Source organism: Temnothorax americanus, unplaced genomic scaffold (assembly GCF_048541705.1).
Source record: "Temnothorax americanus isolate GAGA-0224 unplaced genomic scaffold, ASM4854170v1 Scaffold3, whole genome shotgun sequence".
Lineage (NCBI taxonomy): Eukaryota > Metazoa > Arthropoda > Insecta > Hymenoptera > Formicidae > Temnothorax > Temnothorax americanus.
In genome coordinates this window covers 4,627,090-4,649,009 of record NW_027509442.1, presented here as the reverse complement: position 1 = coordinate 4,649,009, position 21,920 = coordinate 4,627,090, and the positions used below count along the sequence as shown (strand labels likewise).

The following is a 21,920-nucleotide window of genomic DNA, read 5'->3' as shown; positions in this document are numbered from 1 at the left end:
CCGAGCAAAAGGGCTGAGGAGGATTCCTTACATGGATAATAATTTCCGGATTTGCATGTGTATATACGAGATACCGTAAATCACACCGCGCTCCAAATAAACGAATCGTTTCCGCAGTTAAAAATTAGGATTAATTTACATGCGTGGGAAAACGAGAGAGAGAGAGAGAGAGAGAGAGAGAGAGAGAGAGAGAGAGAGAGAGAGAGAGAGAGAGAGAGAGAGAGAGAGAGCTATTGTCAGCGCTGCTATAGTAAGAATACGCGCTACGCAAAGCGCGGAATGAACGACATTCTGAATTCTGAGAGAGTGGTCAAGTCATTTAGAGAAACCGACGCTTTCTATATTTGAAGAAAGAGAAACAAAGAGGGGAAGAGAATTGAACGAGGAGTAGTTGAGACGAAATAAAGGAGAGCAAATGAATCGGAGAACTGTGTAGTTATCCCAAAGTTGGCCGTGTAATTACATAGGGACGAAAGATGGCGAGCGCTCTGTGGAAACCTCTTGATAGACGTGCATGTAATATTTCGAGTGTATACACAGCGCTTAAGTCAACACTCTCGGAATCACGAATGTGGAGCGCGATATGGCCGATATTATAATACTTTCGGACGACGCGACGTGCCGGCTGTTTAATGTGGAAACTAGCTTTCCGAGCGAGACAATTCAGAATTTTTCCAATTCTTACATATTGTTCCGCACATCGCCGAAGGGGGGTTAAACGTAAAACGTCGATGCTCCACATTTGATATAATATTGCATTACGCGCGGTAATTCAATAACCTTCCCGGGATTATAAGGTCGCGAAAATTTACATTCGCGCGCAATTTATTTTACATTGCGTGGCAGAGAAATGCACTCGCAACTAATTCCAATCATGTGCGAGATAAAGTTCATTTGGCTTGGATTGAGGTAATAACGAAAGTGTATAAATGAAAGCAAAGTTAAAATTCAGTTCTCATTGGTAGCCGGGTCAGAATAATTAGGTCGAGAGATTTCGTATAATCTATAGAAATTATTTTTTTTTTTTTAACTTTTAGAATCGCAGCAAATAACTGGAGACGCAAAGATTTTTACATTTCGTGAGATCATTAAATCGCAATGTGATCCCATTTCACGGCAAATTTTCGTCCACACTTACTTTACCTTCCGATTTAAGAGACAAAAAAATTAAATTTCTAGCATTAAAGCTTATTCTCTCGCCATCGCAGCATTTTTACTCGAATCGCCGTTCCAAAGATTTATATATATAACATAATCCGTCAATAAATTGCATGAATTAGTTTAATGCCCCGGATCATGTTGAGTTATATTTTGCAAACGTTTGGAATAATGCAAGTATTATGCTGATATGTTAAAAAAGAGTTTAAGTTATAGCGCAAGATATTATTACATAAACGAGGCTCGCGTTAAAAGAAAATTGAATTGAGTTTCGAGGTAATCAGCTCTTGTTCATTGATTATTTAACAAGATATTCCCTGAGTGTGCTTTATAATCGAAAAACTACACAGAGAGACTAGGAATTAAAAGCAACAAGTTCTCGAGCGACTAACTGCGTGATTAAATTCGTTATTTAAACGTGAGCTAAGACACGGTCGCATAAGCAGACGATGCTTTCGCTTTGGGAGAAAAAAAATCGAATCTCTTTTGGGATGACGAATTCTCCGTATCGACGCATCCTCGTATGTCGTCAGTTTCGAGTTCTACCGGCGAAAACTGGGATTTATGCGCGACCGCGTTTTAATAACCCGACCAAGTTTCGATTGCTTTATTCTACGACGGTGAGGTCACGGATGCCGTCGAAGTTGAGAGACGGATATCATCAGCTGTGAATGGCTACGACGAATGGCAGAGATTCCGAGATGCGTGTACCGAAGCTTACTGTATATGAAAGCACGCTCGAAGCTTGGGGACTAATCATAGTAAAGTAATAAGAAAGGAATTTCCACGACCGGATGGATCTGTAATAGCGCTACGTGTGTCATCATGGCTGATTAAGATAAGGACTATTTGAGAAGGTAGAATGAGGATGTGCCAGACTTACTTCCCGACGTGGTTAATGAGGCGGCTGATTCACCAGTTATATCCTTGAGCGACACGAGAAGAACGGAGGGGGTTTGGGAGAAATATTAAGGATTACGCTGCCTCTCTCATTCGAGCGCAAAAAAAACGGCGCGCCGCAACGCAACGTATAATTTCTCGCGCGATTCTTGGGTAATTTAGAAGATCTCGGCGGGCGAGATTCAGCGCACGATTATCTCGTGCAGCTCTCGGGCGCGCTGGTAATTTCCACGTCGTTAGTATCACTGCTCGAGTTTCACTCACGGAGCGTGAGGAGCCCCCGCGGTGTGGAATCGATTAATACAAGCACTTCCGTAGAGGCAGTCCTTTCAGATCGTATAAATTCCGCGAGTGCTTGTGCAAAACATCCCGGGGCGTTAGGTATTATTTTATGGCGCTTAATAAAACATGAAATCCCCAACGTTGAAGTAATCGCGCGAGGTGCAGCATCCTCGACGCCACGCGCCACGCCGCTCGTGAAGATATTTTCACCGGCACGACGAGACGATTGTCTTATCTCCGAGCATTAAGATATTCGTCGTTGTTCGTCTTTCGCGATCGCTATCGGTTGCTCGTGGATACCTCGTGAATTAAGGGAATGCCAGCAAAATCCATCAGCGGGACGCACAGATTTACTACTGCCGCGATCGGTGCGTCGGTAACTTAATTACAGCGAGGACGGATTATGTCACGGCGTACGTCAGATACTGTTGCGAGAATTAATTTATTTAATAGGCGAAATACTGGGTACGCCATATTTGTAAATAAATATACGCGATAGTTATAATTAAAAGCGGTCGTTCATTATGCGCGGCCCGGAATTACTCCCGGTCGCGCAGTTAAACTCACTAATGATCGCTTGACCGCAACGTAATTCCCCAATTCCACTGCCGCTGTTTTAACAATAAATTGCATTAGTAACAAACAAAGACCGTTTAAACTTTCGATACTGTTAAGTGCGACGAGATCATCCGTCTAATTATTCGCCGCGGCCGAAACACGTAGATCGCGACACGAATTCGCAAACTTGCTTAAAATCCTTGAAATACAGCCGTCAGCGGCGGTCAATTTATTATTCTTATGCAAATAACCCGGGGAAGATTAAAGTTTGAGTATAGTTAGGCGCATTAACGAAAACTTGGGGGCAAGTCTCTTGCAACAAGGTGTTCGTGAAGCCATATTAGCCTATCAAGTAGTTGGCTAGCAGGGCAGTTTCGCGCCAAAAGTTAACTGCCGATATAACTATATCTGCAACGGAATAACTAACTTACTGCAGGTGGTATGCGGACTTAGGATTTTAGCTTAATTGAGAAAATATTTCTTCTCCAGTTATCTAAACTTTGAAGAAGAGAGAAGTAAATCTTTGGCATTTTGGGCGAAAGGTAGCTTTGTGTTTCAATTTAGTTTGCAACAAAGCGAGATGCCTTTCTTTGACGTAAGATATCTGCATAGAATATTTCCACCTCTTCTCCAGTTCTGTCATTAATAAAAATTAATAAAAAGAAAGTTGTTATTGTAATTATTCTTCGGCAATAATCGGCGATATTCATAATGCCGACGAAATATATGTTTGAATATACACATTTGCTTTTATCAGTAATGGAGCGCATTCTCATTTTTCACATTAACAGCTTTTACAACTTTTTTATTAAAAGCTTCATTAATTGCAGGAAAATTTCCTTATAATTGCCTTAGCACAACATATTTATGCAACGTAATTTTGCCTATGCGAAATGCGAAGAACTTCGGGGTGGCATGTGAGCCCGGAACAATTTAATTAGCAGTTCACGAGATGATTAACTTTACTGTCGTGCGCGTGTTCAAGGTGAAACCATGACCTAATTGCGCTTCAACGACCAGCGATATGTGCAAGATCGGTAACGGACATCGGAGTCGGGCGTCAAGTAATGGTGCGCATAATTATTAATTGAACGGTACACTGAGGCGGGAGTCTAATTGCAGCAAAAACTTCCACCGCGTATTTTGCGTTATCGCGTAAATTGCGGGGGAAAATCAAAATCGATCGTATACAAACCGGGAGCAATCTGTGTCACATAGTGTGTCATGCATGTATGCACATGATAGCATGTACATGATAGCGTGTCATATGTAGCTAGCGAAATTGTATCTAGAAGGAAGAATTCAGTTTATTCACGCAACATGTGCTCGAACTCAATCTTCGACGCATTCCGCGTACACCCCGGGCATTTGAGTGCCCACTGGGACTATAATAACATTCCGCTGAATACTCCACTTTAAGCGAAAAGAAGGCCCGATTTATCTTATTTGCCGGCCGGCAAGCGAGGGAAGATTATAAAAAGAAAAAAAAGAAGTCTTCGATTTGCCGGAGGAGGCGATCTCACTTTAAAGTTTACTCGGAAGGATCGTATCGAGCGACGCGACGCAACGATGATTGGCCGCTGGCCAGTTTTTCGAAGACCCGGTCTTTCAAAACTTTCGGGACGTTGCCGGACGTCGACTCCGTTCGTTCCTGGAACAATGCCATTTCATTATCTTCGACGTTCCGCGGCGTCGCTGACAAAGTCATACTCCTTTACAATGCAGAAACCTCCCCCCTCCCCCGGTTCTGCCGCACCGAACATCCATCCGAGGGGGTATCTCAAAAAACGACGAATTCTCGCGCGGTATTCGCGCCGAGGGATGTAAGTTCGCGATGCTGCGATCGGTAATGGGAAAATAGATGCGAACACCTATCCGTCTGGAAATACATTTCCACGTGCAATAACATGCGTACGTGCCCGCAGTAATCGGAACGGTAGAAGGAGGTCGAGAGATCCGTGAGAGAAGTACTAAGGTTTTTACGGGCACTGTAAAAGTTTGGAAAAAAATATGGATTTTTAATGCATTTTCTAAAAAAATATGTATAATATATATATGCTTTTTTAATTACTCGTTATTATATTAGAAATTGCAGTTGGAAAATTGATTAGATTAAAAAATAATTTAATCAACCGCAATTTTTCAAAATAGTGGTTAAAAATTTTTTTTAACTAAATTGTTTTAAATTTGATATGCATTTTTATACATGCATTCTCTATCTGTAACGATTTTTCGATAAAACAAATAAAAGGTTTTTTATCGTCATAATAATGGTCAATTTGGTTATAAAATTCCAAGTCCCACAAGTTCGAAAACATGCCACAAAAAATTTCAAGTTTTTCTCTGATAAAAATTTTTTTATCTTTTATTTTAAATTATTATTTGATATTAAAATAAGGCCGTCGTCTAATCTGGATTTTTAACAAACAAAAGTTTCTTCAATACAGTATCTAATATTTTTCGATTTTTTGTACAAAATGTATAAAGATAGTTGATAATATTAATTTTAATATCAAAACATTAAAATATCCACATTTCTTCTTAATTAAAATTTTTCAATTGGCTCATTTTTCATCTCATTACAATGCAGTGGCCTAAATCCTTCAGTAAAATGAACACTATGCAATATTTACAGTATTTGAAGTGCAGCGACATCATGAAATAGAAACTTACTTACTTCAAAAACTTACTTTATAAAACATTATAAATGCAATAATAAATTATATTAATATAATGGGAAATTTTCTTTAACCCGCTGGCGCTGTATAACTTATTAAGTGTAATCATCATCATGACGCTATATAAATATCTAAATACAAAACAATAACCTATTACTTGTATTGCTCGATGTCGCCTGAAATAACAACAAGGGAATAATGGTTTGTATTATTAAGTCCATTTTGAACGTTCTATAATTTATTAATTTGCGTTTAGTTCAGAATAATATTCTATTCATAATTTTATATGACGCGTGATACGAAAAATAATTGAAGATTCAGGATCACACATTATACATATAAAATATCTATAAAAGTACGTTAAGAAAATAGAAATCAGATTTCGAAATAGAAATTATATATCGTCTAAAGTTTTAATATGCAGACCAGAGCACGGATATAATTCAATAACGGGAAAATCGGGAAAAGATCAGCCGTGAATCAACAGAAATTGTAATAAAGAACATTTCGCTGTCTTCGTGAATGATTTATTTTCACGCGGCTAAGCGACGGAAGAGCCCGGACAAGCGGAAGACTGACGAACTAATAAACGATGGAGGAAGAAAGTCCGGGTAATAAAGCCGGTAATAAGTGAAAGCTTGATTATCTTGGAGCCAGGCGACTTATTTGCCTCTTCTAAATCTGAACCGCGGCCATATATTCCCTGCACTCGTATACAGAAATCAATAGCGGGCACGTGCACGTAATTGACGTAACCGTCTCGTTTCTATTGAATTAGCAACAATAATGACGCGATGATTTGTCCGGCTATACGAGCCATTTATTCATTAGCATACACTACACCGAATAATGACAGTGGGAGCTTTCCAGCAAGCGACACAGGTCGACACAAGCATCGTTCTATCTTTCTTTTTTGGTAATGAGCAACAAAGATAAAACGATACTTGTGTCGAGTTGTGTCGCTTGCTGGAAAGCTCCCAGTAACAGCTAGACTAGACGGAGTAAAAGAGATATAAAAAAAAAGAAAGACGGAGGAGAGAAAGGAGACAGAGGGAGAGAGAAGAGGAAAGCCATTTGTTGTCTGCAAAATTTACTCGGATAGAGATCAATCGCGCAACAGATCGGCTGTTCGCTTTGCAGTCTATTAGATGGAATTTATCGCGCAAACTTTTTTCCCCTCTCTAGATGTAACACGCGTCTCCGCGGCCCGTGAACGACATCGGATCGACACACACACACATCCATCTCTTTACATCTCTACCGGGCGCCGTTAACGCTTGGGCGTATTGAATTTACGGCATCGCGAATGGAAATCGGTCGCTCGTAAATTTCGACGCTACGCTACGCCGCGCGCATTCGCGCGCGACTTACGAGATAACCTACGTCCCCTACGACGGTGCGGGGAGGGTTGGGGAAGGGGAGAGGGGGAAAAGTATGTCTTGAGGGGAACGGAGAAAAATAAAAAAATTACCTTCGGTAATTAAAATTCCGCGGGGACCGTGAGCTTTTTTCCATCGAGTTTTAACGACTCGCGCCGGCGACTCTTCTCGTGCGCTCCCGTTCTTGAAGTCGAGGTACATACCTCGGGAGGAATCTCAGTTTTCGCTCTAAGTTTACACCCTCGTTTATTCGAGCGACCTACGTTATTCTCTTTCTTTTTTTTTACAGTTTTATCTTTCATTCATAAGCGGCGATTTATGTCACAAGTCAAGTACCGTTCATCTTGCTCGACACAATGTATCGAATTAGTTTCGATTTACCAATATAGCGAATTGTTTTGTAAATTTCCCCGGAACTGGGTACCACGAGCAAATTAATCTTCCGTCGTGAGGAAATAGTTGCAGTCGTACGACTGGCTTGAAAGTTAACATAATGCTCTTAACCAAGTTTGCATATTCTCTCGTTTTTCCCGATCTTTATACAGGATGTTCCAGAATGGGATTTTAATAGCAGATTCTTCGATCAATCTGTGGACTCGATTTTTCCGTAATTCAAATGTCAAAGGGCCAATGATTCCCGAGTTATGACCGATTGGAAATATATTAGGATGAATCTGTAGGCAGCAATATGAAATAACAAGAAGCCACTCACTGCTCGTTTAAATTTAAGTGGACTTTACTTTTAGAAACTACTTTTAATTGCCAATTTATTTAATATTGAATATTAAGAAGTTGCAATTGAAAACGCGCTTTTACAGAAGAGTCGAATTCGAATATATCAAAAAAATTATTCTGTGTGGAAAAACGTACCGTGTAAAATAAATATATCCTTCTATTATTCATTAAGATTGGTAGGAATTGTTTCGATTAGAAGAATGATTTTATCTCATATCTGTTCACATTTTATTATAATAATATTTATAATAATAATAAGGGTATAATACCTTTTCATATATACCCTTTAATTGAGTTTCATTGTTAAACATCCACCGAAACAATCCTGAATTCAAGATACAGCCGTTCCATGTTGCGAAACTTTGATCGCAATGTTCTCGGGCGGGTTGCGCGAGTGAGGGACACTCTTCTCGGGCGTGACGAAAATCGAAGCGACGCCGCCAAGGTCCTCTACGCTTCTGCTCTTAAATAAATAATTTCTCGCGACAACCGAGAGACGAACGCGGACGAGGACGTTTGACATTTCCACCAGCGGGGGACGCGTAGGTCTCTCTCGTGGCTTTGATACGTGAGCCACGTATACGAAAGAACGAGTATACGTACACGCGGCTCGCGAAGTGCCGCGCTCGGCGCAAAGCATGTATGTTACGTGCCCGCAATCGCCGAACAGGCGGTGGCTGTTCAATAAATCAATACAAATGACCCCAAGACCAGATTGGAATCGAATAATGCAACGATTATTACGCGCACAAAGGACGGTCGTAACCGATGCACCCGCGCACGCAGTGTCCCGGCATCCTGGCCGCATGCACACACGTTACGGAGCGCGGCCGCTCGTGGATATAGGCGAAATTTGGGACACCGCTCAGGGTGTTCCCTCCCCCCCCCTCTGGCTCCGGCATGTATAACCCGCGGGGCAGATTGCTTTTCATCGAAACGAATCGATAGGGCCGAATGCTGGATGCGGCCGGCGAGGAATCGACCGTGGGGTGTGTGTGTGTGTGTGTGTTGCCGAGAGAATTGGCGAATCGCGAAATCATTAACAATGGAGAAAGAAGCAGATCGTACGTTCATATACCTACGCGGGGAAACTGAAGACCTGAACTGACTCGGGTCAAGTATCCTATCGCTCTTTCGTAGATTGTAAAGAGAACATCTGGATTGGCAAAGAAATGAAAGCGCTAATTTTGATCACGCGATGTTCCGGAAAGAAACTGAATTCACTTTTCAGTATATCAATATTATTTCTAATTTCTCAAATGTACATCATTGCAATTTGGAGAGTGAAATATCCCACACAATGTCGAAAATGCAAAAGCTATTCTTGCGAAAGTTATTAATGTTTCTGCAGACCTGATCAATTTTTGCGGTCAAAACTGGAACTGACAAACTCTCTTCGATTACATACGGATTTTATTCGAATCTTCCTTGCTTTTTTTTATATCAATCAATCGATCATTATTACTAAACGATCATCGAATAATTGCCAAATGATCGATCACAATTACCAAGAACTCGTAAATAATTCCTTCGATAGAGGACTTGCTTGATTTTTCGAAGTCACCGGCGTTTGGCAGGTCAACGTTTCTTTTAAGTATTTAAGTTCCGCCGTCGCGGAAAGCTTCAATTTACATGGATAATGGTATAATTTAATATTTTGTTGCGCCTGACGTATATATAGTGCGGTAGAGACGGGCCTCACCTGAGATATCCCATATATTCGTCTCTCGTTTGAAGTTGCGGCGAGATGCGAGATAGAATATTTATAATGCGTTGCTTCTCGCCGTGTGGTTTCGCCCGCCGGAGGCACGTAGTGTACCATGAATATTTAGAAAATTAAATCGGCCAACTTCGCCCGTCGTGAGCTTTCGCGAGCGCGCTGGAGAGGCCTCGGGAAGCTAGGCTCCTCTCGGTGGGATCTCGGGCGGCGCGGGCGCTGAAGAAGTCGAAGCTATCGATATTGTTGCCGCGCCGAGGATCGAACTCCGCTCGCGGACGTACGTTGCATTCGTAATCGTATTCGGTAATCGCGACCTGGAACGTAATCGAAAAGGTATTTAAGAGAGACGCGCTTTTTTGTACATACAAGTTTCGCGATGCATCCCGAAATCTAAACTTTCGAGAATTGAACAGTTTGAGGATATATTGCAATCGCACATATGTCGAAATATTTTTCTTATTGTATGCGTTTTAAAGCGGCACGTGTGAAAACAGCGATTCTATATTCTGATAGAATATCACCGAAGAAATTAATTAAGAACAATTATTAGATAAGTTTTTAACGTTCATACAGTATAAAATATATTGCGTATTCGTAATCGCATTTGTTACTATTTAATTTATTCTTTGGGTGATATTCCCATTTTTTTGAAGTATGCTAAATAGAGTCATTCAAAAAGGTAATATAATTACAAGAAGCACTCTGTCCAAGTAGTATAGGTACGAAAATACATTTTTGGATATAAAATACGGTCGAGAGAAGTAGCAATTTTCATGCTGCTGAATTTTAATCAAAAATAGTAAATATATCGTACTAATCCGATTTGCAGTCTCAAATAAAATTTTTTTTACGGCGCAAAAATTTTCTCTATATAATCTTTTTATTAATGGTACATATAAAAAGTGAAAGGTTGCGCAAGAATACGTTATGGGGAGCATTAACGAGAAATTTTTAGTATTTTGCAATGCTCAAGGGACAGGAATCATCCAGCGCTTCTATACTGGTAAAATTTTATCGCGAAATTGGAGGCGGAAAATGTATCAATGACATTTATAATACACACGACGTCGCTTCAAGATACAAACGTGGTCGGGAATTGTGTCCGTAACAATAATGGCGTAACTATACAGATACGTCAGAAAAAAGCGAAGGGGAATATATAGGGAAGAAAAGAGAAGAGAGAGAGAGAGAGAGAGAGAGAGAGAGAGAAAGAGAGGGGAAACAAAAATATGTCGAATTTGTTGTTTGAACACGTGTGTGTGTTCGTGCCATATAAAGCTACAACCTTTTGTTAGGTACTTTTTCCTTTTAGGATCAGCGCGCTATTAGGATCAGCGTTGTTATCAAGCTCGCTAACGAGACTCGAGGAATAAAATAATCGAGATCGCGCATGCTTCTAAAACGGAGCACTCTCAAAGCTGCCTGGTTGCGGACTTGTCTCTGGCGCTCGTAAATGTTAATTAAACCATTCATTAGTGATTTAATAATAAATTCGTTCTTGCGCTCGAGTATTCGTTGCCTCGGGGATAAGTACATATGTACGTGGGATACAAGTGGCGGAAAGCAAGCGCCATCGATGACGCCGAAACGACGCTATTATTAGGGAAACAATTTTGCCGTTATGGGATCAAAGCGCGTCGCTGCGTTATATGCGCAAACTAATATTTTCCCCAAACAAAGCGTGCGCAAGTCGTATAAGTGTTTATTGTATACTCGTCGCGCCATGGACGAAAATTTGCAACTACTTGTTGCACGGCAATAAAATCGCGACTATTGATCCGCCACTCTCCGACGGCCGGCACTCGCCGGTATAGCGAAACTCGCCGTCGGCTGCACCCAATTGCGTTTTTCATCAATTATCGAGGATATTTTTTCCTTTTACGCGGCTAATAAAGCTTATCCGTCATGGCAGTTACGTGACAATTCCTTTTTACTTGAAACAATTTAACGTGTTTTCGATATTTAATAATAAAATCTGCGCTTGAAAGAAATTTCAATTCCACACCCTTCCGTTATAACGGTTCTACCGATCAATTAGTTCTTTTTATAGTGCAGTAATACCTACTGTGATATAGTTGTTATAATTATATTAAATTATATACATATTATTCTTATAAAATAAATTGTACGCAATATATATACGTAATATAATATCTATTTAAAATGATACTAATAACAATTTAAATGACAAAAGTTCTGGAATAAAAATTGATTTTCTTTCGTGACATTTACGCATATTCGTTGCGTATTCGTTGTGTATCGCTAAAACCCATCAAAGACAACTGTTAATTGTTTCTAGCAATCTCGAAAACACGCACATAAAGGGTGCGGGAAATAAACCAAGCTCTTCGTGCCTGCGAATTCTATGAGCGATAAAAATGGGATGTAGTTTTTGTTAAAAAGAGAGAGAAAGAAAGCAAGAAAATTTGTTTGCGTGTCGCACGGCAGCGACGTGCTTTGAAAGTTTTCCCGGGTCGATTGTCGGCCAACTTTCCTTAATTTTCCTCGAAAGTCCCGTCGACGCGACGTTACACGCTAGCTCGGTCGTAAATAAAATACGATTGCACCCTAGAATCACGGACACTTAACAGGACACGACGGTGCCCTGAGATTCGTCAACGGCAAATAAAAAAAACCCGGGAAAACCCCGTGAAAACCCCCATGCAATACAACGGCGATGCAAGTCGAAAGTTTTCTGCACCTTCTGCACAATTTGGCGAGAAATTTGTCGTCGCGTTCCATCAAACATTCGAGAAAGCTTTCGTTTGGAAAAGTGGAAAAATAATAGTCTTTGCTCGTATATAAATTTGGGAGTAGACTAAAAAAAAAGTATTTTTCATAGACAGAATAATCGACTTGAAATCTTCGCTCAATTCGGAATATACTTTTCTGTAATAAAGATTTGAGCAAAGATTATCTTCGTGTCTTGGTATACGATTGTTATAAATTTTTTAATTAAATTTTTTTTTATTTGAATTACTTTTATCTTGAAGATTGCCAATTTTTAATATTAAACATAATACTTGACAATGTAAAGTAATAATCTGATGGAAATTGCTAAAATTAAATAATTATTATTTAATAATTAATAGACGAGATTTTTTTTATAGACAATATTTTATAATTAATAGACGAAAGAAAATTAATTAAATGTTAAATACGTATAAAGTCAAATTCAGCAGCTTTGCAATTGTTACTTTATAAGACTTGGAAAGAACATATTGTTAAGATAGGATTTATTAGAAACATGGGAAATTTGAAGCATCCCTATATTCCAGCGCAAACTCTTCGCCCGGGACTTTCTTTTGGAATATTTAACGTTTACACGGAAATGAGATTTTCAGAGTAGGATTACCAGAATTATCTTCCTGTGTCTATCCTCTCGCAATGTAATTTATTGCGCGCAGGAAGTTGCGCGAAAAGCGTGTATAACACATTTCGGGATCGGGGTGTCAAGGACACGAGCGATCGTCGTCATGATCAGTGTGTGTTCGCGCTGTGCGGCGAATGCGATTTTGCGGATCGCATATGTTATTTGCGGAATGCAAATCTGGATTTCGTGAATTGAGACATGACGCACGGCCGATCGATTGAAGCGAAGCGACTTTAGGGCAGTGGCAGATGAATTCTGACGTTTCGAGAAAATATGTTTCAACGGAGGTTGCAGAGAGAAGAAAGGGAGGGCAAGGGGAGAAGGGTGAGAGTGATGAGGCGAGGGCGAGATAAAGGACGGGAAAACACACCAGAGACGATACGACATCAGGAGAAGGTGAAACGAACCGTGCCGAGGAATGTGACGTTACCAGAAATAGAAGGAAAGGAGGAAAGCCGGCGCGGCTGAAGACCGGGTAGTGCGAGAACGCGCGAGGTAGAAATTCGCAAATCAAAAGTGGTAAATGACTACTATAAACAGACGGAGGAGAAAGCGGAAAGGAAAAAAAAGAATGAGAGAGAGAGAGAGAGAGAAAGAAAAAAGAAAAGATAAATTGGAAATGTTTCGTTCATGAGCGCAAGCTCGTAATTTCTTTTTCTTTCTTTTTCTGACACAAATATACGTATAGGATAATTCAGTACCCTCGTATTTATAGCCTAATTTAAAAAATTTATATATTAATCGAATATATTTTAAAATGCGGGGAAGACTTACGCTATTCTTAATGATTCTAAAAAGTTATATAGGTATACGTTTAATATACTCGTCATATTAAAATTAAAGATTGAAGAGAGTTTTGATTTACATGGGAAATAAGTTATATATTTATCATGTAAGACGATCGTCTATTTACCATGAGATGCGATCTTTAAATCGATTTTCGTAAAAATGCAACTACAAAGTATATTGCATTGAAAATGTAGAAATGCGATTAAAAAGAAAATATATATATCGAAAAATATACATTGAAAAGCATGGAGATGGGAAGCGAAAGAAGCGTAAAGAAGCGAAGGCTGCGAGACCGATTCTTCAGTTAGGACAAATGTTAGTAGACATCGATGGATCGATATTCCGGGATGAGATCCAAATAGAAGCGAAAATTGGAGCACGCCGGTGGAGAAGGATATACATAAGATGTAGAATGTACTGGAGCGCATATATATATCGAGAGATCTCCGCTGTCCTGTCGCTGTGTTTGAGATCTTTTTACCGTCGAATGACAGAGACCGCCGGCGATCTTTCGTCGAATTGTATTAGCGGCGATAACTCGTTTTCGTTTCGAATTGAGTTAGTCCCGCATCAGACGCTCGGTAGCTACTTCATAGCGAGAGAAAGAGGAGAGAGAGAGAGAAAAAGAGAGAGAGAGAGAGAGAGAGAGAGAGAGAGAGGAGAGAGAGAGAGAAAAAGAGAGAGAGAGAGAGAGAGAGAGAGAGAGAGAGAAGCGAAGACGGGGAGAATGCGCGTCCCTCCTCCTCTCTAGACGAAACCGGGATACAAGAAAATGCTTGTGTGCAAAAGTGTCAGTAACCTTAAATATAGTCTTTCTTTTGGCTTCCGTTTCTCTTGACGTTTGACACGTCGTCGAATGAAATTCGTGAATACGCCGTCGATGGGGGTTCGTAACCGATCGGGTGACTCGTTAAAGTTCACCGATCATCGCGACATCTTGCCCGGAAACTTGTTCGGCGCGACATTTTTCTCTCGTATTTCAGTGCCTTTAACCCTGAATTTTATTCAAGACGAACAGAAGCGATCTTGTTACCAAATTGCCGTACATCAGAAATATTTCGTTTGTATTTACGCGAATTGTTCTGCTAGAAGACGTATACTCTCTCTCTCTTGAAATTTTTTTTTTACGTCATTATAAATTCAAAAAACAGAAGGAATAACCTGTGCGTTTAAATAGTCAATAAAACCCAGAATTTTTAACGCAGCATGAAACTCATTTTAATCGATCTACAATTTGCGTCAGATTTTGGAATAAAATTCCACTTACAATTTTATGTGTCGTACATTTTGATGTAAAAGTATGTATTTTAATTATATTCTCATTTTTCTTAATTATTTTTCGTATCATGTGACGTATAAGATGATAAATAGAATTCTATTATAATATATTATCTATTTATATTCCATTATAAAATATATTTGAATTATATTCTATTTATATTCTATTATAAACAGAATCCTTGAATTCTGATACAAAATTAAAAAAAAAGCGGTTCCGTTCTATTATTTTTAAACATCTTTTAATTAGATTAAAGAAACAGCTTCTAGTAAATACCTGCTCTCAAAATGAAAAAAATCGTTCTTTTTCAAAAAACGAATACAATTGTATTTTGTACGGGAAACGAATATGTACGGAGAATACATTTTAATATACGTCGTATGCAATGCGGTGCTTTCAAAAACAAGGATATCTGAAGCTGGCGCACACGGAGATATTAAAATGGTCCCGCTCTCAATCGTTATATCGATATCGGTATTGGTTTACAGTGCGCGGTCCACAATCGAGTAGTTTACGGACTAAGTAAGTTACATTCTCTCTTGAAAACGGCGTATCGAATTAAAAAAGAAATCTCCTTCCCGCGAGACACGCTACATCGAGAAAGGAAGCTCACAAAGCGAGAGAAATTCCATTAATCCATGTTTCAGACTCCCGCCACGATATTATGTTATATTCATTGAGATAAGTAAATTTACGTAATCGTTAAACTTTTCTTGTTTCGTAAAAGCGGAAGAGGAACATTCTCTCGTTTCGTCTACATCCTTCCAATCTTTCGATCTCGAAATTTTAGATAAGAGTATAAGAATTATACTTTATACTTTATATACGCGAATATAATAATAACGTAGATTTAGTTACACGCTGCAGGAAACATAGAATAATTCTTCTTTACACAAACGAATAAAATGCAAAGCAGCATGCAACGTTAGCTCTGAAACAAAGCAGAGAGTTGGAGATATTAAAGTATTGAAAAAATGCTTAACGCAGCGACCCGTTAATTATAATATTTCTCTTCCTAATAAAAAATCGTGAGCGAACGATATCGATAGAAAGCGAATTACACTTTTATATCTTCATATTTGCAATCCAATTAATTATTTCTTTTTTATCTGGCAGGGAATTAAAAGAACAGAATTTTGACATTTTTATTTTCCTACAAATTAATATAGAATATGCTAAGATAAATGTACATAACAAAAATTATGTGTGTGTGTGTGTGTGTGTGCGTGTGTGTGTGTGTGTGTGTGTGTGTGTGTGTGTGTGTGTGTGTGTGTGTGTGTGTGTGTGTGTGTGTGTGTGTGTGTGCGTGTGTTTAAGATCAGATTTATATAAGATCATTATTGGTTGTCGCCAAAATCGAAGGAATTGATTTAACAATTTAAAAATTACGCCAATCGCGAAAGGTCGTTTAAATTTATGCTGCGTAAACTAAGTTGTGTCCACTTTATATTTCGCGTAGCAATTAGCAATTTAGCTTCTCTTGATGCATAGCAATTATCAATTTACCTTCCCACGCTGCATAGTAATTACAACCGCGTTTCGCGTGTACCCGGCACCTTCGGATGTCTCTCGAACTTGTTTGCTTATGTTCAATATATCGTTCCTCTTTACGACATTCCCGCAGGAACGTCCTGAAACGAGCAACGGTGCGCTCCGGGAAAATAAATTACGTTTTACTTGGATGCTCAAGCCAAACTGAAAACGGAGTTTTCCGCTGAATTGACTGATCGGATCGGTTAATCCGCGCATGTGAGATAGCGAATTCATTGAACTCTACATTGAGGTACATCTATTACGACGCGCCGCCGCGCCGCATTACTAACGTAATTATTCAATTTCGTTCTATAAGCGGCTAAGATGTGAAAAACAATTGACTATTCAAACTTTGAGTCATAAACCAATCTCTCGTTAAATTACCTTCACATATTGTTTGTATTCAAAACGATTATTGTTTTCAGTTATTTAATAAAGTCTTTGAAATGTGAATTAATTGAAAATAATATTACATTTCTTTATAATCTATAGTATTTTTAAGCTTATTGTGTGTAAGAATTTTGTAAACATTTAATTTTATAAATTAATTATTTGATATATCGCACCCCTAGAAGAATACTGTCACAAAATTTTTATTTTGAGTTAAGTCCATAAAAAGTATGTCTAAAATGTTATCTATGTGCTATAATAGTGTCACAAGATTATATGTGAAATCCGTAACATGGGACAAAAAAGTATCGTTATATATTCTTTTATGTTGCAGTTTCCCGGATTTTTTCTCTCTTTTAAATATTATGAATTTTTGAATTGACAGTATTCTTATAGGGTATTCTTCTAAGATATTCTTCTGGGGATATGTATATTATAGTAATACATTTTATTAAGCAGAAAAAGGGAACATATAAATGTGAACTTTGATAAATAATAATGAAATTCCTTATATATCCTTTATATAATTCACAAATTACATCATATACATGCATACAATTTAAAAAAAATTATTTTCTCACATTCAGTCAGTAACGCTAAATAACGCATAAGTGGTTAATTGAACTTGTCGATGTATACGAGTAAATTATAGGTGCTCGCTTGACGAGGGGAACAAAGACAAATAAATGGCCTCTCTGAATAGTATATACTTTAAGCGAAAGGGAATCTAATTCGAGTAACAGTTTAAGCTAATCGATGTAACCGATGAGCTATATCACAATCGACAATAATTCATAGTGAAAAATATGACGCGCAACGGCATAGCCAAGATTGCAAGATTACGGTAGCCATCGAGTGAACGGGGAAAAAAACGAGAAACATTAAAATGCAAAACACGAAAACCCCATAGCTCTTCTATATTTTATTGTACACTCTATAAACTGTGCATCGAGTTTCCCTAGGAATTTCAATAAAAACGGACGAGTTTAATTTCGACTGGGACCAATTCAATTACAACAACGAATTGCACGGATATCTCTTTTTTTTTATAAAATGCGCGACTCTTGCAAAACGCACCCAGAATTTTGACCTGGCGTAATGGGCACACGGCAGCATTTTACTTTCGCGACAAATGGATAAACGCGATTCGGACTTAAATTTAAATTCACGCGCAGTCGATCGCGAGGTAAACTCCATCTCGCAAACGTTTCGACCTCGCAAAGTTCGCGATGTGTGAGTTCGTAAAGAATTTTAATAAAAAAAATTATGCATATACCGCGTAGTAACTTTGTCATCGTGATAGAAGCTTGTGAGTATAAGCACATCCTCAAGTATATTTTCTCATGCAATACCAATTTCCATAAATACGTTATAGAGCGCGACGCACAAAGAGGAGTTTTAATAAAAGATTGATCAATCTAATTTTGAATATACGTCGCTATTGTGACGTATTCGCGTGTCGACGCAAATATTTATCACCTTCTCGAAGATGCTCTCGGTTTATGATGAGAAATATGTATCTTCGAGACTGGTTCAATCGAACTGACGTCACAATGGATAAAATTAATATATTCGAAGCGCCGTTGAATTGACAATTGAGTAAAAAGATTTTAAATGTGTTTCAATGACTTTTTCACTGCGATCTTAATCATGACATTTAGCAGCATTTTAAAGTCGACTTTAAAGTTAAACTGACAATCGTGATATACCGTAAATAGACTCTCAACGTTTATCTTGAAAAAAATACACTGCCGTACTATTCTTTACACAGAGAGATCGATTATCTCTTTCTATACCTATCTCTCTTTTTCTTATTCAAGACGGATAACTTGTGTAGGTACGTATTTCCGGATCAATTTTGTTAATAGAAATTTTATTATATATAATTTTATTCTTTAAGACTTAAGAAATATATAATATTGGAAACGGGCATGACAAGTTCTCTATTCCAACTATTCAAATTTTATTCTGTGATATATATGTATTTGTGTATTTTACATATATATCGCTAAAAAATATGATATAAAGAAGTTAAATCTATTTCCACAATATTACACATTTCTTGATATTTATTTATAGTAACTTATGTAATATAAAACATTTTTTTTTAATTCTTATTTAACTCACGTGAGAGAATTGCGTAAGTAAAAATTTTCAGAATTAAAAAAAATGTGTTTTTTTTCTCTGCGTGGAATTAAAAAAGCGCGGCGTTGTTTTCATCAGCGACATAAGTTGTAAAAGCAAGATTCCGCGTGATGTTGCTCCATAGTCCATATCTTTTTCCACGACGGATGTTGTCAGAATTACTAACTAGATCGCATGCGTGTGCCACGAGATAAACGCGATCGTGCGGTCGAAAGAAAGGCTTCATTTTTAATTAACTAAAATAGAAGTTCGCACAGTAACTCAGAGCTTTCATGTAATAATGACGTGCGGTAACGCTACAATTTGCTTGTCTGTACACGCGAAAGCATAACACGTTATTAATATTACTGACCGTTATTAGTCGGAAAGGTGGCATTAAGTTGACCTAAATAAGCATCCACAAATTAGTGCTGGCATTCTTGTTTATGGAGTTACACCTTTAATGAAAATGAACTACAAGCTTTGATTTCTGTACCTTGGATTGCAATATGCAGAACATCCCTTATTATCCGAAATTTTTGCGCGAAATTTATTTTGCACATACTATTCTTGTATAATTACTTTATGCAAATAATTAAATAATAGAGTAAGTATTTTATCAATCCGTATTTACATTAATTATATATGTAATTTTTTTTTAAACTGCATTTTTAAATGTAGAAAGATGTTATTACAGGAAATCTTGTCGTAAATCGTGACGTGTGTTAATGATATCTATTGTGTCAATGACACAAAGTAATGAGCATAATTCTATTAGAATACAGAGACGCAGAGTCGGCAGTAAATTCTGTGATATTCTACGGGAATGTTATGAATATCCGTGCGCGCAAACATGAAAAAATACGAACTGAAATGAAACAAATTCATTGCAAAAATGCCTTATTAATTTTTTTATCATTTGTATAATTAAATCAAAACGAATCAGAGATGTGCGACGGAGCGAAAAGCGTGCGAAAGAACAGAAATGTATTTGAAAGACTTTTTTTTTATAAAAAAATATAATTGAGGAGAAAATATGTTTTGATAATACTTGTATCAACTAGTACTCTTTGAATTATTCCTCTATTTTTATCGTCGTTTCTATTTGTTCGTTTCATCTTCGTTACGAAATTAATTTATTATTGCGAGGAGATAAAATAATAAAAGATATTATTTATATTTTGATGCTTATAATTTCGAAAATTGGTTAAGACCAAGACGGTGAATTATCTAAGAAAATATTTAATCGCATCTAAATAATTATTTAAATATAAATGAAACTAATTTTCTACATAATTGATAGTTTTTAACTATATCGATATTATTATTAATATATTATTATTACGTATACGTCTGTTTCATAGATATAGATAAGTCTAATCGTGAATGAAACGTAAAAATCGGAAAGATCGCACGTAACACGGTCACCCGATAAAGTCCACAAGCGCCTAGTTATTTAAGCAGCATTGTAAGGATTACAAAGCTTTGCATAACATTTTAATTGTTAATACAAATTGCTCTACAAAATGGCTCTAAAAACATAAGAAATTTCTATTGTATCTATAAGACTAGGTATGCATCTATTCGAAATTTTCAAAAGAATTCTAACGACACATGCGTAACAGAATCTACTTTATATTTTATTAGCTTCAATAGGTCCAAGGTACTCTTAAAAATTTGTTATACTGGACAAAGGTCTTTTGAATTCATGCCACGCTGGAAATGGAAATACATATTTGTTACCTACCTCACGTTACCCGTTTTCTCAAAAGAGCCATTGAAAATACTCTTTTCTAATTCAACAACTTTCACGCAACGTGAAAATGCTAACTCGAATTACAGTTACGCGCTGATAAAGATCTTAAATGCATCTTTGGCAAATTTTCTCCCGTCTTCATCAACATTCACCAGATGAACGTGAACTTCATTTTAATGCTTGAAAAATTTAAATTATTTCGACGATTCCATTTTACGAACGATTATGACGAAGATTTCAAATTGTCGCAATGAACACAAAAACTGGAATATCTAGCAAATCGGTTTCTAATCGGATTAGAAATTATTTTAGACGGGCCATATTCTTGCTCCAGGTAGCAGAGTTACGTTCAAAGACGACAAAGTGATGTCTACTGATGTCTAATACGCGTCACTGTGTCGTCTTTTAACGTCACTCTGCTACTTGGACAGCGAGCACATTAAAGTCTAGAAGTAAGACGTTCAATTATTGCTAAATGCAATAAGGAAGATATGGATCGATAACACTAAGGGATAATGAAGTAATGAATATAACGTAGAAAATTATATAGAGAACTTCTTATAACATTTTTGGGTATGTATGGAAATTATCGATCGATTAAAAATTAGAAATGTCTATTTACTTCACCGGTCTATTTATAAGATAGAATACTGCGATTTATAGTTAGTTCGAAAATAAATTTCAAGTTCGTGAATCGTTAGCTTCAGTATATGGGGTGGACCATCATTCCAAATACGATAAATTTCTTGAGGGAACACGGAACTGATATTCCTCTGGCGAAAATTTGATGGGAGGCTTAATTACAGAGATGCTTAACGTCGTGAATTAAAGGATTTAGATAAATTAAGTTTCCAAAACGTAGGGAACATCCAACTTCTCAGGTAATTTCACCCGCATTCTGAACTTTAGTCACCCTCAGACATTGAGTCGGTAATTAAAAGGTTGCGACAAATTACGAATTCCTCCGAAATTCTCATTTAAGAACAGTGGAGAACAAATGGCGTAGTCGTGTAATCGAATGTGTTTCATCGATAATGGGTCATGTAGAAAAATCAGTGAGTTTAAATCGAGGATTGATCTCAACGTAAAACGATTTTTCGGTTAGTTCTCAATTTTCAACTCAACTGAGAAACATACCGGTTTTTATATGAACGTAATTATTTCTTCGTATGAATATTAAAACCCAAAATTTCGTCGCAAATTTATCGTATTTCTTAACGCCACTTTTTATATAAAAATGACAGTCGTTTTTTGGCATCAAAACCT

General features: G+C 37.6%; 1 protein-coding gene and 1 long non-coding RNA gene across 5 annotated transcripts in view; one reads left to right on the top strand and one right to left on the bottom strand.

Annotated features, from left to right (window-relative positions):
• LOC143900123 (uncharacterized) overlaps positions 1-21,920 on the top strand; it is a 140,593-nt gene that overhangs the window by 103,367 nt on the left and 15,306 nt on the right. The window lies entirely within an intron of this gene.
• Positions 1-21,920, bottom strand: part of LOC143900109 (1-phosphatidylinositol 4,5-bisphosphate phosphodiesterase epsilon-1) — a 118,014-nt gene that overhangs the window by 94,964 nt on the left and 1,130 nt on the right. Inside the window, exon 2 of one of the 4 annotated variants that reach the window (XM_077411092.1) lies at positions 9,393-9,724. The exons of the other annotated variants lie outside the window; for them this stretch is intronic. The gene's annotated coding sequence lies outside the window, so the exon portion shown is untranslated. The remainder of the gene's footprint in view (positions 1-9,392; positions 9,725-21,920) is intronic. 4 annotated transcript variants of the gene reach the window in all.